The 19,430-nt window shown below is 41.9% G+C and overlaps 1 protein-coding gene across 22 annotated transcripts in view; it reads right to left on the reverse strand.

The window, feature by feature from the left end:
- Positions 1-19,430, reverse strand: part of ANKS1B (ankyrin repeat and sterile alpha motif domain containing 1B) — a 1,179,755-nt gene that overhangs the window by 165,935 nt on the left and 994,390 nt on the right. The window lies entirely within an intron of this gene.

A 19,430-nucleotide genomic window follows, 5' to 3' on the forward strand; every position in this document is an offset into this window, starting at 1 on the left:
CAGGGCGGCCGGCTGCGCTCTCTATTGTTCTGCGGTTGCCTCCCGGGGGTGGGTGGCCGGGGCGGGTGGGAGGCGTTGGCTTAGTTCCCGGGAGGGCTTACCAGTCAGTCGGACCCGAAGTGCGAGAGCGACGCGGGCTCGGGCACGGCGCGCGGGGGCTGCAGGGCGCCTAGCGCCGCGGGCTGCCGGCGCGCGGGGGCTTCCTCCTCCCGCACTAGGTCCCGCTCGGCGCCCGGCGCATCCTGTGTTACTATGGATATCTCGCTCTTCGCCGCCCCCTCCTCGCCCTTCGAGAGGCCGCCGCCAAGGCAGCAGCCAGGCAGCTCCGCCGGCGCCCAGGTGACCAGCTCGGCGGCGGCAGCGGCAGTGGCGGCTGCCGCCACTGCCGCCGTGGCCGCCGCTGGGCACAGGAAGAGGAAGATGGGGAGAAGGCAGGTTCTGCTCTGTCCCCGAGGCCACCTCGAGTTTCCTCCCACTAACCAAGCTGCTTCGAGTTCACGACGCAGGAGAAGCCACAGCATTCCTCAACTTGGGTGACTGGTGGTGGCACCACCCGGAGCCACTAGCGTTCCAGCTGTTCTCTGAGGGCAGTGATCGGCCCCCAGCAGACTTGGAGGGTCGCGGTTAAGATTCTGAGTAAGATTTTGATACGATTCAAACACCTCTCCCCCCACCCCCAGTTCCCACAGAAGTTATCATTGTACTGCTACCAACAGTTGTAGAAACTAACTTGGGCAAAGGTTTCTCTTCAAAATTATGCCAATTAAATGAAGTGTAATACATCTGACCTTAAATGACAAGGCCTTTCTCCTTTTTTTTTTTTTCGGTACGCGGGCCTCTCAATGTTGTGGCCTCCCCCGTTGCGGAGCACAGGCTCCGGACGCGCAGGCTCAGCGGCCGTGGCTCACGGGCCCAGCCGCTCCGCGGCATGTGGGATCTTCCTGGACCGGGGCACGAACCCGTGTCCATCGGCAGGCGGACTCTCAACCACTGCGCCACCAGGGAAACCCCTCCTGGATATATGTTTTTAATGCCAATAGTGTTTCCTTGCCATAAATAAATAAAAATAGTATGTGGCTTACAGACTGCTTAATACCATAACATACAAATAAACATATCTGGCAACCCACACACTTCAGTTCCTCGTTGTTTCAGCGTTCCATCCAAAAGCGTGAGCTGCCCACTTAATCTGGGATACGAACCACAGATTCCCACAGAGGATAACCAACGTTTGAACACAAGGTAACAGCACCCAAACAGTTTGTGAAAAATAGGTTGCAATGAAGAAACTTTACATAAAAGTACTTAAGGAAATGTATGACATGATGAACTCCAAACGGTTCTTAGAATCAACCTGTTGTTCTGGGCACATTTTCTTTCTAAACTTTTTGAATACGCGTTTATTGTCTCAAAACCAAAGAACAACGATTTTGATCAACTGCAAAACATCAGACACTGAAATAGAAATGTTAATCGATTTTTAAAATAATAGGTAACGTTTACTGAGCACTTATTTGCCAGAAATCTGTGAATTATCTCATTTAATTCTCACAGCCCTATGAGGTAGGTTTTAGTATTATTCTCGCTTTACAGATAAAAAAAGGTTTAGAGAGATGTGCAACTATCAGTTATGGGACAACATCCACTTTCTTAAGCAAGAAATACTGAATGTCCACCGTTTTGTCTACTGTCATGTCATTGTCTGCTTTGGTGAAGTTCAGGGCAACAGTATCTGAAGCCACCCCGCTAGCAAAGGATGGGGCTAGGATATAAACTCATGCCTGTCAACCTCCAGAGTGTGAGCCCTTAGCCATAGGGAAACTATTTCTCATTTCCATAAGGGGTTCATAAAGCTTTTTGATTTTCTGTCTTACACCTATAGAAAGCGAAACAGGTTGGGCATGAGCTGCCTTCTTGACTGGTGTACTCCTGACTGAACATGACCTGCCTTCTTGCCTGGGGCATGTTCGGATGTCTGTTTTCTGAGATCAGCAAACTTCTGATGGGTTGGGAAGTCAGGCCATTCAGTTCTATTTCTCACTCTGCAACTGAAACACATGTGACTTGAGGTGGAATAGGTGTTTTCTTAGTTTCCCAATCTTGGAAATAACCAAAGAATGACATTTCCCAATAACCAAAGAATGCCTTCCCAAAGAAAGCATCATTCTCTTTCGATATTGTTCTCTGGTAACAATATTGGGCTATCAGAGATGTCATTTATTAGGGATGAACTGCAGGCTCTTTAGAAAGGAGTTATGCTAGCATTTTTGTATTGTGTCGAAGCCTCTGTACTATAGAATAATTTGGGGCTGTAGGCCATTTTGTGTCTGAAACACCTTTAGAGAATGATGGAAATCTAATTCCCTGTCAGCATTTGTGCCTGACTAATGAAAACTCTTCTTGAGGGAACTGGGAGGGAAAGCTGCTGTCCAGAGCGGCTGGACATTATGCTCCATGCAGCATAATCAGCTCACATATGAAACACTGTAGTCCTGGAAGTTAACTTCAGCATGGCAATAATGAAATTTGGTGATGACCTCCAGGTATGCATATTAAAATATAAAGTTCTTTTCAGTATAATCTCCTACTGGTTGGAGTCAAAACATTGCATAATTCACAGAAGAATGACTTTTTACTCTCTGGCCTACTTATAGCTGAAATTTTAGACATTTTTATGTTCTAGGATAGCATACAGGGTGTAAGAGATCACCTTCTAAAACTCTCTCATATTGTAGAAAAGGAAATTGATACTTAGAATGGTTAATTCACTTGCCCAATGACCTAACCTAACTAGAAGCAGAGCAAAACCATGAATTTTTGCCATTTGTTCAGACACTTAACCATGATACTATGGTTCTCCAGGATATTCAATGTCAGAATTATTTTTTCCTTCAGTTATTTTTTGCTAAAAATCAGTCAAGTTCCAATTTATGTTATTTAAAATACAAATGATATATAATCTTGTGTTCTTTTACTTGGAGGGTATCTACTGATCTTTAGTACTCTGGTTATATTAAGTAATACATTGTTTCTTGAAAAATGAGACAATTTAGAAAAGACTCTTATAGTGCAAATGCCCAAACTCCCTATAGCTCCAGCGAAATGTAAAGCATTCATTCCATTACAGGTCATCAGGATTGCAACCCTTCTGACATAAACTTCTTATTTAAGAGTAGCAATTTTATATCAGAAAGGACTAACATTTGGGATTCTCCAATTTGCGTTTAAAAAATTATCCAGAAGGCCATGTTGAATAGTCTAGTCTCAGAAAGTCTAAAGATGGTGGTAGCATTTCAAACAGATACATAAAACACTGATTTGAGTCCTCTGTACAGATTTAGAGGAATAGAATTATAAATGATTTATTCATTGGTTTGGAGGTAGTACTATGCAAATAGTTAAGCTCCCGGCTTTGGAAACAGGACAGTGGGTTCAAGTAATGGCTATTCCACTTGGTAGTTTTGTGATCTTGAGTAAGTTACTTAACTTTTTCCAGCTTCACTTCTCCACTTTGCAAAATGAATATGATAATAAAGGAAATGACTTCACAGAGTTGTGGTCAGGAGGAAGTGAGATTACCCGTGTAGGGTGGTCTTTCTGATGTGCCAATTTGGCTAGGTTATAGTCCCCAGTTACTTAATCAAACACTAATCTCGGTGTTGCTGTAAAGGTATTGTGTAGATGTAAGTAAAGTCCGTAATCAGTTGACTTTATCTAAGGGAGGTTATCCTGGATAATCAGGTTCAATCAGTTGAAAGGCCTTAAGAGCAGAACTGAGATTTCCCCAAAGAAAAGGAAACTCCATCTGTGAACGGCAGTTTCAGCCCCTGCCAAAGAGTTTAAGCCTGCCCTTCCTGAGAGCCTGCCCTACAGATTTCAGACTTGCCTAGCCAGTCCTCACAATCACATGGGTCAAGTCCTTGCAATAAATCTCTTAGTATACACCTCCCACTGGTTCTGCTTCTCTGATTGAACCCTCACTTATACATGTTGTAAAGAATTAACTATAGTATCTGGCACATAAAAAGCACTCCAAAAATGTTAGCTAAAATGTTTTTGTTTAAAAACATTTATTCAACACCTCTCACATTCACAGCATTGGGATATGCACTCTGATAAAAATGTCTTAGAATTCTGAGATAGAATAGGGATAGATACCTATTACCTTCAATGTTAGTAATCCCAACCAGGAAGGGATTTAATGTTTGAGTAAAATTTCCAGAAAAACAAGGGAAAAGGCCAACAGGGTTGATCATTCCATCCGGAGCTATGTGGAGGAATCATGCAAATCTAGTATGAGGACGGTTTCTTGGGTTAGGAAGACAATGAACAAAAAGGCAGGCATTCCTTTTTTGATTGACCTATATAGATTTAGCACCTGAAACTATGAAGAAAACTGATCTTCAATCATGGGATTCCATGATGTAATAGATTCATCTCTGACTGTTGGTCTTAAGCCAACTAGAATTATATACTTAACAGAACTGCTTTGAGATTCCTGGAGGAAGAAATATTCTTATATTTAAGAATATTAAAGCAAAAGATCTTTCTTGTCTCAATGTTAGCTTATCTTAGTATTCTACATTATTATATTTTACAGGTTTTAGTTTGTTTTGAGCATTTTTTAATTTTATTTTTTATTGAAGTACAGTGATTTACAATATTACGTAAGTTACAGGTGTACAATACAGTGAGTCACAATTTTTAAAGGTTATAAAGGTTATTTGTAGCTATTATATTGGCTATATTCCCCAGATTGTACAATATATCCTTGTAGCTTATTTTATACCTGATTGTTTGTACCTCTTAATTCCTTACCCTTATATTGTTTTGAACATTTTTAAGCAAAGGGAAAAATACCTTAAAAATACCATGAAAAAAGCAGGCATGGTACAAACCTACTTAAATAGACGCTGCCTCTATCCTTCAGAGTTATGATTCCAAGCGTACAAAACTTAAAGCTGGAAATACCTCAGCTCAGTAAACCAAGTCCAGGAAGGCTGTCTCAGATGTAAATAGGATTAAAAGGTGATGAAGAGGAGAGAGAGACTGAGAACCTTTTGACTTTTTATTAAAGCTCTGGTAACTTAGAATCAATCTTACCAATGAACATGTTTTAAATTGTGTATTTGTGTGTGTATTTGCTAGAGAGAGCTCTCCTGTGATCCTTTATACCATACTAGTGATTTTTTAAAATGGTAGTGAGATAAAAATACTTCTCATTATGCCAAGATTCACTGAATGCCTATGATCTCCAACACTGAGCTGGGTGCTCAGGGATAGGAAGATAAAGTAGAGATGGACTCTAATTTTGTGGAACTCTTTCTCTGGGTAACTCCTTTTGGAAATCCTTATGGATTTCAACTAACATGTAACTTACCCCAGGAAAATTTGAATACATCCCTTGTCCTGCACTGGCCTAGACAAAATTCTTTTTTTCTCATAGTAACTTTGCTTCTTCTAATATAGCATTTATCTTTTTTTTTGGTAATTATTTGTTTAGTTATGGATATTCTCATAAGACTGCATGTGATCAAGGACCTTGCTTATGCGATAATTTATGTTCAGCTCTTGACCCCAGATAGGCATTAGGCGAATATTTACTGAACACTTGAAAGAAAGTTTGAGACATTGAATTTTAGTTGCTTTCCAAATAGACACATGCAGAAAGCAGACAGAACATAAATCTGGAGCTGAGGAGAGAGGTGAGGGCAAGAACTATGATTTGCTATCAGCTAGTTCCTGGTAGTTGGAGGGCCTGGGAGTGGAACTGTCATCAACTAGAACCACGTGTATAATTACGAAAGAGACGGTTTGAGGTCAGAACTCTGGACAGCCCACATTTTCCATTTTACACCGTGTGATGATACATGGCCCGCTGGCTAGGATAGAAAAGTTTCAGGAAACCTCACTCCCAAATAAATCTTTTTAACCGCGTGAACAAGTTTCTAACAGAAAGATATTTCAGAACTAAGCTATTGTAGAGATAGGAGCACTATGAATATGGATTTATAATCATGATATTGTGGAATTTTACCTTCTAATATGTGGAAAGTGGGACTTTAAATTTTGTAAAAAAAAAAAAAAAATTGGTATGTATAGACAGAGGGCATGGCACGTGAGTCAGAGAGAGTCTGTGTAACGGCAAAGCGACAAAATCAAGGAGTTCCACAAGAGGTAAGCGTTAGGGAAGGCTCTGAGTGGTGTTTGGGCATGCGTAGCTGTTGGCGGTGTGTGTCCACTGTAGAAGCAACGTGGCTCTCCCTTATACTCAGCGCTCGCTTGTCCTTAATGAGACACGTAAGGCATAGGCCGACTTCCGATGCTCATAGATTTTATTATTTTTATTGCATGATCATACTTTTGCTGTGGAAAAATTCCTTTATTTGGATAGTAAATTTAAAACAACTTATAGACTACCTATTAACCATGGGCATGTTTACAGATCTAACTACCCAGCTAACAACCCAGAGCAGAGGAGACTTTTACACTTTTTCCTGAAGGCAAGCAGGCTTGGAATCCAGGGGGAATGAATGTAAACACTGAAGCCCATCTGCCAGGAATGTTCTGCCCCAGTCTTCTGAATTAGACCTAGGGGCTTCTTTTGGATGCTAACTACATTCAAGGCCTGAGCCACGTACAGCTCCACTGAGCCATAGCTAAGACATTCGCTTGCAGACTTTGCTTACAAGCAGCCCCTGAGAATCTGTCTCAGCCGCACAGCACAGGTGTTGAGTACCTCATCCTTCTAACAACACCTTTAGCCAACCAAACAGCTGTGTACAACACTGGCAGCAACTTTCCAAGTTAGCTATGAGAAGACAATGCTGCAGTAATCTGATCTGGGTGTCTCTTTCACTAAGTGGCTGTACATTCCAGCTTTCCCAGGACAGCTCCCTTTAAATGAGTCAGACCATGAGATCTGATTTTTTGTTCAGAAAAATATGGTTTACAGCATAGTGGAGACTTGTAATTGGAGACCTTAAGGAGGTAGTATAATGTACAGAAGAAGGCTGTGGGCTCCTACCTGACTTCAAGTCTGGCGCTATAATTTGCTAGTTGTAGGCTCTAAGCAAGTTGCTAACCTTGGTGCACCTCAGTTCCTGCATCTGTAAAATAGGGATAATTGTTCTTTAAGGATGTTGTTTAAGGATTAAATGGGTGCACCCATGTAAAAAAATCTACCATAATACCTGGAGCACAATAATTATTTAACCAAAGAATTAAGTTCACTCTAGTATTAATTCATAAGCCTTCAGAATCAAGAGGCTACTCCAACTTCTCAATTGAACTAAATAACAAAGCTCATTCCCATAGCACCTTCTGGTGTGCTCATCAGCTGTGTAGGTGAAGAAGCGCCCACGCACCTGAGAGTGGACAGTAACTTTTTGTACAGTAGCCTCATAATAAAGTTTCTTCCCCCCACAGGATTTTGTGGAGGACAAGACAGCCTATCATTTGGTGATTAGGTATGTCATTATGCTAATTCTGTAGTAATGTACCTTAGGAGTACTGAAATATACTAGAGGGACAAAGGGAGAAAGAATTACATAATACATATTAAAATCATTATTTTAATACTAGTTTATTTAAAGATTAATTATATCATTATATGGATTATATTAATATAACAATTATATTAACATTAATTATATTAAAATAATAATTTTGGGTTGGAATAACTGAATCTTAGGATAGGAAGGTATGGTTGATATTCACTGTTTTTTCCTGCTTAATACCCAGTCCCTCTACTTTTGTTACCAACAGTCTGATTTTTCACCGGGAACCCACCTCTCCAGTCCTGAGCCATGAAATTCTAGAAAGCCCTAAAAGATCTGACCATGGAGAGGACCTGTGATCCACTGGCCTAACAACGGGTTCCATCACTCAGCCACAGTAGTTCGTTCAGGGAGGGTCAGGACCAGAACTGTACAGGAAACACTGGGAAAGAGGGGAACTCTTTTCACTGACATTTCTGAGCTGATGACACAGGCATTGCTAGGGTGCTGAACTTAATGTCTGGAGCTGCCAGCATCCTTCCTGTGGGGAAGGTCTGCCCGAGAGTGCAGCCAGTGCAGAGGGAGCAGAGTGGAAGTATGGAGTGAGAGACTGAAGGATTCCAGTGAAAGCATTCGAGGCTCTGGATCCAGTCTTGCCTGAAACCTCTGGACTTTATCTCTTTCGTGAGCCAATAAATTCCTTATTTTGAGTTGGGTTTCTGGAACTTGTAATTGAAAGTGTCCTGACTTCCTTGGAAGGGAACTTAAACACAGTTTATCTCAACTTCCCATCTGATGTTTGACTCTTCTCTATAACGTCTAGTGAAAGAGTTACTCAAACAAGACTTGGACTCTTCCAGTGACAGGTAGCTCATTATCAACTGAAGAAACCTATCCCATTGTTGGGGCTTTTACTCCTACAAAAGTTTTCTTAAACTAAGGGAGAACTTCTTTTCTGAAACTTTTGTATAGTTGCCATTTATTTTGTACCTACTGGGGGGCAGGGGCCTTGTGCTATGTTATGCTAACAAATGTAAAATTTATTATCTCATTTAATTCTCAAAACAATCTGATATAAAATGATTTTGGAAGCCACTTCAGAAATCCAGGTGAGAAATGATATGGGGCTGAGGTAAGGGCTGGGGGAGGGGGTGGGGATAAAGGAGATAGGGATGGATCTGGAGATACAAAGACGTAGCTTCTCAATGACCTGGTGGCTGAATGGAGGGTGAGGGCAAGAGAGAAGATGGAGTCCAAGATGACTTCTGGATATTAGACATATGGCGAAAAAACAGGGAAGGAACAAGTTTGTGTGGGGAAAGATGAAGGTTCTGCTAGTTACCTAAAGAGGTACTATAAACCAGTGGGGTCAATACTTCCAAGGGCATGGGACAGCTCTATAAATTTTTAAAAATTTTAACAGAATCTGAATCAGTGTTAATTAAGAAATCATCCAGAAAAATTTTTGCATAGACTTGTGTCACATGGGTGCAGGTCAGAATAACACGTTTAACACTCAAGATCAGGTTCTCCCTTCTCTCTTCCTGCCAGCACCTTGGGAGGAAGAGGAGAGGAGCCAGAGAACTCAGCATGAGGATGCAGCAGAGTTTGCCTGAGCCACAGGGGAGCGGAGCCTGACTTTGAGGTTCTGGAGCTAAAGAGAAGTGCATACCTGTGGAAGATGTTTCTGGGAATGGGAAAGAGACAGGAAGGGAAGAAACATATTTCTTATGTACCTACTATGTACTAGGACTTTATATGCATTACCTCAACAACCCTGGAGGGTTGTTACTATTATTCTATTACCGTGTTTTTTCTGGATGAAGAAATTATGGAGGCTCCGAGAGGTTAAGTAATTTTTCCAAGATCTAACAGCACTGGAATTAAATACGGGGTGTATGGCTCTGAGACCCATGATTTCTTCTTTATGCCATGCTGTCTCCTTAAAAAATGATCAGTTATAAGGTATTTTCTAGCTGAAAAAATATATTCACACACTATCTCAATTAATCCTCTAAACAGCAACCCAGAGGTTAGTACGGCTAATACTGTTCCTGTTTCATAGATAATGAAACTGAGTCCCTGAGAGGTTCATCGATTTGCTCAAGGGCACACAGCTAGTAAGCAGCAGAACCATGGCTGGAATTCAAAATTCCTAACTCCAAGCCTCATGTATTTTCCCATGACCCTGCAGCTACTGCATTAGGCAAGGTGCTATGAAGGGGGCTATGTCAGAACAGTGACTGACACCAGCTTTGCTCTCAAACATCCCCTCACTTGCAGAGCAGTGCCCAGCCTAACACTTGGTGGTGGCGCTGCTGTCACCCTCACTGGCTCTGGAGGAAAGAACCCAGCATAAAAGGAACGTAAGCTCCCAGGAGTTTCTGACCAGGTGTGGGTGGCGGTGAGGAGGGGCAGAAAGTCCCTCCTGGAACTTGCGCTCACCCCCTGTCTAATGAACACTTAAGTGGGGTCTGTAGTGCCGGACTGCAAAAATCCATTTAAGCTGCTAGGTCTGTAAACCTTCTGCACTGAGGGGAGGTGAGCCCTCGTACCCCTAGGGCAGAAATGACTCTCTGGGTCCACTGTGATCAGGGCTGGCTTCACGGGCATGTGATTAGTGCTGTCCCATAGGGCCTAGTTCTCAGAAGAGCCCAGAGATTGGTTTAATGCTCTGCAGTCTTGCAATTCTAAATAATTTTAACTTCAAATTGGTGTTTGTAAATGAAGTCTGATGGGACTATGGAGCATCTGCTGGGGCTTAGAACCTCAGCGCACATGTGATACTGCCTTCCTAGGATGAGTTTTTAGCTGTCTGTTCCCTACCTCCTGCCGCCCAGGGTCCTGCCCCGGTACCCCTGGCCCCTCCCTGGATCACCCTGCAAATGCTGCTGCCCTTTGCCTGGGGTAGCAATCAGGTGGCATTGAGAAGGGTGGGGCAGGGGCTGGCTTCCACTCTGCCCTTACTCTCCTTCCTCCCCTGGTGCTGGTGGGTGGTCTTGGTGTGGGGGTCATCCACCCTGTGGCCGTTGGTAAGCAAGCCAACGGCCATTCCTGCCCCAAGCAGCAACTCTTAGTGTGTTTGGTGGGCAACACGGTGAGTGACTCAGCAGGGGCCTCTCACCTCCTCCAACCCAAAGACCAAGCACATCCTGGCCTCGAGATAGGTATGCCTTGGCGGGGCAGGGGAGGGAGTCTCTCATCTGCCATAGGTTGGGGTTATGGGTCTGTGGGAAGGGGAAATTGACTTCCCCACCCCTGGCCAGGCCCCACATTTTGGATCCTGCAAACTATGTAGCTGGCCCTGTCACTGACATTCATTATGCTAGTGATGGAAGCTAGATAGGACAAGGATGTTGCTGCTATTACGGCTTCTGCTGTTACTACTGCTGCTTGTGGATGCACCATTACCATCTCTGTGACTTGCACTGGGGCAAGCACTGAATTATATGTCATCCTATTTCATCTTCACAACAAATGTACAAGGTAGGGCTTATACACTGGGGTAGTTCCCTAACCTCTCTGAGTTTTGGTTTCCTCATCTATAAAACAGGTACAAAAATACCACCTTACAAGGATACTGTGAGAATTAAATAAGATGGTGTGTGTATAGAGAGATGGAGAAAACTTCATTCACCTGTGTTACTTTATCACTGTTATTTGTTTGGAAGAAATATTTTGATGAGCTGTCTGGGGAGAAGGGTGAGACCCCTGTGGGCATACTCAAGTAACTCAAGAGGGTTGCTTAAATTCTGGGCTTATGACAAGGAGAGGAGTCTGCTTGGTCATTGGAGGATGGTGATAAAGAAAGAGGACTCACTGAGGGCAAAGTCTTTGTGCAGGAAGAGGACGCTACTGACAATATGGCCCTTAGAGAACAGAAGTGTTGAATGGGGCTTTAAACAAATTTGTTTGTGTTCGGTGTATGCTGTAAACCCCTCCACTTTCCCATCTTCATGAAATCTTCGGTAAAGACTAACTGACTAATGCTTTTGTGTGTGATTAGATTAATGGGGGCCTCGAGAGGTATTGAGATTCGCATCCTTGTTGGTACAAATGAAAATGGACAGAAAATAGACATGCAGAGATGAGGGGAAGATGGTGGAAGAGTAAGATGCGGAGATCACCTTCCTCCCCACAGATATACCAGAAATACATCTACATGTGGCACAACTCCTACAGAACACCTACTGAACGCTGGCAGAAGACCTCAGACCTCTCAAAAGGCAAGAAAGTCCCCACGTACCTGGGTAGGGCAAAAGAAAAAAGAATAAACAGAGACGAAAGGATAGGGATGGGACCTACACCAGTGGGAGGGAGCTGTGAAGGAGGAAAGGTTTCCACACACTAGGAAGCCCCTTCGCCGGCGGAGACTGCGGGTGGCGGAGGGGGGAGCTTTGAAGCCGCGGAGGAGAGCACAGCAACAGGGGTGCGGAGGGCAAAGCGGGGAGATTCCCGCACAGAGGATTGGTGCCGACTGGGACTCACCAGCCCAAAAGGCTTGTCTGCTCACCCGCCGGGGCGGGCTGGGCTGGGAGCTGAGGCTCGGGCTTCGGTCGGAGCGCAGGGAGAGGACTAGGGTTGGCGGCGTGAACACAGCCTGAAGGGAGCTAGTGCTCCACGGCTAGCCAGGAGGGAGTCCGGAGGAAAGTCTGGACCTGCCGAAGAGGCAAGAGACTTTTTCTTCCCTCTTTGTTTCCTGGTGCGCGAGGAGACGGGATTAAGAGCGCTGCTTAAAGGAGTTCCAGAGACGGGTGCGAGCCACGGCTAACAGCGCGGACCCCAGACGCTAAGCTGCTGCTGCCGCCACCAAGAAGCCTGTGTGCGAGCACAGGTCACTATCCACACCTCCCTTCCGGGGAGCCTGTGCAGCCCGCCACTGCCAGGGTCCCGGGATCCAGGGACAACTTCCCCGGGAGAACGCATGGCGCGCCTCAGGCTGGTGCAACGTCATGTTGGCCTCTGCGGCCGCAGGCTCACCCTGCACTCCGTACCTCTCCCTCCCCCTAGCCTGAGTGAGCCAGAGCCCCCAAAGCAGCTGCTCCCTTAACCCCGTCCTGTCTGAGCGAAGAACAGACGCCCTCCAGCGACCTACACGCAGAGGCGGGGCCGAATCCAAAGCTGAGCCCTAGGAGCTGTGCGAACAAAGAAGAGAAAGGGAAATCTCTCCCAGCAGCCTCAGGAGCAGCGGATTAAAGCTCCACAATCAACTTGATGTACCCTGCATCTGTGGAATACATGAATAGACAACGAATCATCCCAAATTGTGGAGGTGGACTTTGAGAGCAAGATTTATGATTTTTTCCCCTTTTCCTCTTTTTGTGAGTGTGTATGTGTATGCTTCTGTGTGAGATTTTGTCTGTATAGCTTTGCTTCCACCATTTGTCCTAGGGTTCTATCCGTCCATTTTTTTGTTTGTTTTGTTTTTTTCTTAAAAATTATTTTTTCTTAATAACTATTTTTTATTTTAATTTTATTTTATTTCATCTTACTTTATTTTATTTTTTCCTTCCTTCCTTCCTTCCTCTCTCTCTCTCTCTCTCTCTTTCTTTCTTTCTTCTGAGCCGTGTGGATGAAAGGCTCTTGGTGCTGCAGCCAGGAGTCAGTGCTGTGCCTCTGAGGTGGGAGAGCCAACTCCAGGACACTGGTCCACAAGAGACCTCCCAGCTCCACATAATATCAAATGGCGAAAATCTCCCAGAGATCTCCATCTCAACACCAGCACCCAGCTTCACTCAACGACCAGCAAGCTACAGTGCTGGACACCCTATGCCAAACAACTAGCAAGACAGGAACACAACCCCACCCATTAGCAGAGAGGCTGCCTAAAATCATAATAAGTCTACAGACACCCCAAAACACACCACCAGACGTGGACCTGCCCACCAGAAAGACAAGATCCAGCCTCATCCACCAGAACATAGGCACTAGTCCCCTCCACCAGGAAGCCTACACAACCCACTGAACCAACCTTAGCCACTGGGGACAGACACCAAAAACAACGGGAACTACGAACCTGCAGCCTGCAAAAAGGAGACCCCAAACACAGTAAGATAAGCAAAATGAGAAGACAGAAAAACACCGCAGATGAAGGAGCAAGATAAAAACCCAACAGACCTAACAAATGAAGAGGAATACGCAGTCGACCTGAAAAAGAATTCAGAATAATGATAGTGAAGATGACCCAAAATCTTGGAAATAGAATAGAGAAAATGCAAGAAACATTTAACAAGGACCTAGAAGAACTAAAGATGAAACAAGCAACGATGAACAACACAATAAATGAAATTAAAAATACTCTAGAAGGGATCAATAGCAGAATAACTGAGGCAGAAGAATGGACAAGTGACCTGGAAAATAAAATAGTGGAAATAACTACTGCAGAGCAGAATAAAGAAAAAAGAATGAAAAGAACTGAGGACAGTCTCAGAGACCTCTGGGACAACATTAAACGCACCAACATTCGAATTATAGGGGTTCCAGAAGAAGAAGAGAAAAAGAAAGGGACTGAGAAAATATTTGAAGAGATTATACTTGAAAACTTCCCTAATATGGGAAAGGAAATAGTTAATCAAGTCCAGGAAGCACAGAGAGTCCCATACAGGATAAATCCAAGGAGAAATACGCCAAGACACATATTAATCAAACTGTCAAAAATTAAATACAAAGAAAACATATTAAAGGAGCAAGGGAAAAACAACAAATAACACACAAGGGAATCACCATAAGGTTAACAGCTGATCTTTCAGCAGAAACTCTGCAAGCCAGAAAGGCCTGGCAGGACATATTTAAAGTGATGAAGGAGAAAAACCTGCAACGAAGATTACTCTACCCAGCAAGGATCTCATTCAGATTTGATGGAGAAATTAAAACCTTTACAGACAAGCAAAAACTGAGAGAGTTCAGCACCACCAAACCAGCTTTACAACAAATGTTAAAGGAACTTCTCTAGGCAAGAAACACAAGAGAAGGAAAAGACCTACAATAACGAACCCAAAACAATTAAGAAAATGGAAATAGTAACATACATATTGTTAATTACTTTAAATGTAAATGGACTAAATGCTCCCACCAAAAGACACAAATTGGCTGAATGGATACAAAAACAACACCCATATATATGCTGTGTACAAGAGATCCACTTCAGACATAGAGACACATACAGACTGAAAGTAAGGGGTTGGAAAAAGAAATTCCATGCAAATGGAAATCAAAAGAAAGCTGGAGTAGCAATTCTCATAACAGGCAAAATAGACTTTAAAATAAAGACTATTAGAAGAGATAAAGAAGGACACTACATAATAATCAAGGGATCGATCCAAGAAGAAGATATAACAATTGTAAATATTTATGCACCCAACATAGGTGCACCTCAATACATAAGGCAAATACTAACAGCCATAAAAGGGGAAATCGACAGTAACACATTCATAGTAGCATACTTTAACACCCCACTTTCACCCATGGACAGATAATCCGAAATGAAAATAAATAAGGAAACACAAGTTTTAAATGATACATTAAATAAGATGGACTTAATTGATATTTATAGGACATTCCATCCAAAAACAACAGAATACACGTTTTTCTCAAGTGCTCATGGAACATTCTCCAGGTTAGATCATATCTTGGGTCACAAATCAAGCCTTGGTAAATTTAAGAAAATTGAAATCATATCAAGTATCTTTTCTGACCACAACGCTATGAGACTAGATATCAATTACAGGAAAAGATCTGTAAAAAATACAAACCCATGGAGGCTAAACAATACACTACTTAATAACGAAGTGATCACTGAAGAAATCAAAGAGAAAATCAAAAAATACCTAGAAACAAATGACAATGGAGACACGATGACCCAAAACCTATGGGATGCAGCAAAAGCAGTTCTAAGAGGGAAGTTTATAGCAATACAATCCTACCTTAAGAAGCAGGAAACATCTCGAATGAACAACCTAACCTTGCACCTAAAGCAATTAGAGAAAGAAGAACAAAAAACCCCCAAAGTTAGCAGAAGGAAAGAAATCATAAAAATCAGATCAGAAATAAATGAAAAAGAAATGAAGGAAACGATAGCAAAGATCAATAAAACTAAAAGCTGGTTCTTTGAGAAGATAAACAAAATTGATAAACCATTAGCCAGACTCATCAAGAAAAAAACGGAGAAGACTCAAATCAATAGAATTAGAAATGAAAAAAGAGAAGTAACAACTAACACTGCAGAAATACAAAAGATCATGAGAGATTACTACAAGCCAATAAAATGGACAACCTGGAAGAAACGGACAAATTCTTAGAAATGCACAACCTGCCAAGACTGAATCAGGAAGAAATAGAAAATATGAACAGACCAATCACAGGCACTGAAATTGAAACTGTGATTAAAATTTTTCCAACAAACTAAAGCCCAGAACCAGATGGCTTCACAGAATTCTATGAAACATTTAGAGAAGAGCTAACACCTATCCTTCTCAAACTCTTCCAAAATATAGCAGAGGGAGGAACACTCCAAAACTCATTCTACGAGGCCACCATCACTCTGATACCAAAACCAGACAAGGATGTCACAAAGAAAGAAAACTACAGGCCAATATCACTGATGAACATAGATGCAAAAATCCTCAACAAAATACTAGCAAACAGAATCCAAAAGCACATTAAAAGGATCATACACTATGATCAAGTGGGGTTTATTCCAGGAATGCAAGGATTCTTCAATATATGCAAATCAGTCAATGTGATACACCATATTAACAAATTGAAGGAGAAAAACCATATGATCATCTCAATAGATGCAGAAAAAGCTTTCGACAAAATTCAACACCCATTTATGATAAAAACCCTGCAGAAAGTAGGCATAGAGGGAACTTTCCTCAACGTAATAAAGGCCATATATGACAAACCCACAGCCAATATCGTCCTCAATGGTGAAAAACTGAAACCATTTCCACTAAGATCAGGAACAAGACAAGGTTGCCCACTCTCACCACTCTTATTCAACATAGTTTTGGAATTTTTAGCCACAGCAATCAGAGAAGAAAAGGAAACAAAAGGAATCCAAATCAGAAAAGAAGAAGTAGAGCTGTCACTGTTTGCAGATGACATGATACTATACATAGAGAATCCTAAAGATGCTACCAGAAAACTACTAGAGATAATCAATGATTTTGGTAAAGTAGCAGGATACAAAATTAATGCACAGAAATCTCTGGCATTCCTATACACTAATGATGAAAAATCTGAAAGTGAAATCAGGAAAACACTCCCATTTACCATTGCAACAAAAAGAATAAAATATCTAGGAATAAACCTACCTAAGGAGACAAAAGACCTGTATGCAGAAAATTATAAAACACTGATGAAAGAAATTAAAGATGATACAAATAGATGGAGAGGTATACCATGTTCTTGGGTTGGAAGAATCAACATTGTGAAAATGACTCTACTACCCAAAGCAATCTACAGATTCAATGCAATCCCTATCAAACTACTACTGGCATTTTTCACAGAACTAGAACAAAAAATTTCACAATTTGTATGGAAACACAAAAGACTCCGAATAGCCAAAGCAATCTTGAGAAAGAAAAACAGAGCTGGAAGAATCAGTCTCCCTGACTTCAGACTATACTACAAAGCCACAGTAATCAAGCCAGTATGGTACTGGCACAAAAACAGAAAGATAGATCAATGTAACAGGATAGAAAGCCCAGAGATAAACCCACGCACATATGGTCACCTTATGTTTGATAAAGGAGGCAGGTTTGTACAGTGGAGAAAGGACAGCCTCTTCAATAAGTGGTGCTGGGAAAACTGGACAGGTATATATAAAAGTATGAGATTAGATCACTCCCTAACACCATACACAAAAATAAGCTCAGTATGGATTAAAGACCTAAATGTAAGGCCAGATACTATCAAACTCTTAGAGGAAAACATAGGCAGAACACTCTATGACATAAATCACAGCAAGATCCTTTTTGACCCACCTCCTAGAGAAATGGAAATAAAAACAAGAATAAACAAATGGGACCTGATGAAACTTCAAAGCTTTTGCACAGCAAAGGAAACCATAAACAAGACCAAAAGACAACCCTCAGAATGGGAGAAAATATTTGCAAATGAAGCAACTGACAAAGGATTAATTTCCAAAATTTACAAGCAGCTCATGCAGCTCAATAGCAAAAAAATGAACAACCCAATCCAAAAGTGGGCAGAAGACCTAAATAAACATTTCTCCAAAGAAGATATACAGACTGTCAACAAACACATGAAAGAATGCTCAAGATCACTAATCATTAGAGAAATGCAAATCAAAACTACAATGAGATATGATCTCACACCAGTAAGAATGGCCATCATCAAAAAATCTAGAAACAATAAATGCTGGAGAGGGTGTGGAGGAAAGGGAACACTTTTGCACTGCTCGTGGGAATGTGAATTGGTACAGCCACTATGGAGAACAGTATGGAGATTCCTTAAAAAACTACAAATAGAACTACCATATGACCCAGCAATCCCACTACTGGGCATATACCCTGAGAAAACCATAATTCAAAAAGAGTCATGTACCAAAATGTTCACTGCAGCTCTATTTACAATAGCCCGGAGATGGAAACAACCTAAGTGTCCATCATCAGATGAATGGATAAAGAAGATGTGGCACATATATACAATGGAATATTACTCAACCATAAAAAGAAACAAAATTGAGCTATTTGTAATGAGGTGGATGGACCTAAAGTCTGTCATACAGAGTGAAGTCAGAATGAGAAAGACAAATACCGTATGCTAACACATATATATGGAATTTAAGAAAAAAAATTGTCATGAAGAACCTAGGGGTAAGACAGGAATAAACACACAGACCTACTAGAGAATGGACTTGGGGATATGGGGAGGGGGAAGGGTAAGCTGTGAGAAAGCGAGAGAGTGGCATGGACATATATACACTACCAATCGTAAGGTAGATAGCTAGTGGGAAGCAGCCGCATAGCACAGGGAGATCAGCTCGGTGCTTTGTGCCCACCTAGAGGGGTGGGATAGGGAGGGTGGGAGGGAGGGAGACACAAGAGGGAAGAGATATGGGAATATATGTATATGTATAACTGATTCACTTGGTTATAAAGCAGAAACTAACACACCATTGTAAAGCAATTATACTCCAATAAAGATGTAAAAAAAAAAAAGAAAGTAGACATGCAGATGCAGGTGCAAGAAGATGAGTGTAGAGCTGATGCTGAGTTATAACATTATTCTTTGTTTCCTCTGAGTTATCTCACTTTTTGTTCATGCATTTTTGTGGGGTATAACAGCAGCTATGGATATTCTGTTTTGTTTAAAATCTTTCCATAAGCCCCACTACCAGGCTCTGCACACAGTGAACACTCTAATGTTGAGGGCTGATCAATGTGAATAGTAACTATCAAGGGAAGGAAGCTAATATGATTTTGTTTAATCATTTCAATGACCTATTGATGTAGAAAATTAGGCTCTCCAGTTTACAGATGAGGTATCTGAGGGTCAGAGAGGCTAAGAACCTTGCTTGAGGTCACACAGCTGCTAAGTGGTGAAGCAGAGATACAAATCCATGCCCAATACTTGATGCCTCTCTGGTCAATGAAACTTCAGCAGAAGAGATAGAGTGTCAGTATCACATAAAGCAATATGTAAAATAAACACATATGTGTATTTAAACCCCCCCACTGAAATCAGAAGAATAAAAAAAATTGACTTTAAAAAACTTCCTAGGGAATAAAAAGAAGGGGAGGAAGAACAAGAATATACGCAAAATATAGCATAACTTAGTTATCTCTTAGATAATTGTAGGATTGTTACTGGTACTAGTCATTGTACTGTAATGACACCAAAACGGAAAAATGTGCCAGGTAGATGCAACCTTTTGTGCAACAAAAGGCTGCCTCAAATGTGTCT

Source organism: Aethalodelphis obliquidens, unplaced genomic scaffold, assembly GCF_003676395.1.
Source record: "Aethalodelphis obliquidens isolate GAN/ISIS:26980383/991018 unplaced genomic scaffold, ASM367639v1 scaffold8, whole genome shotgun sequence".
NCBI classification, from domain to species: domain Eukaryota; kingdom Metazoa; phylum Chordata; class Mammalia; order Artiodactyla; family Delphinidae; genus Aethalodelphis; species Aethalodelphis obliquidens.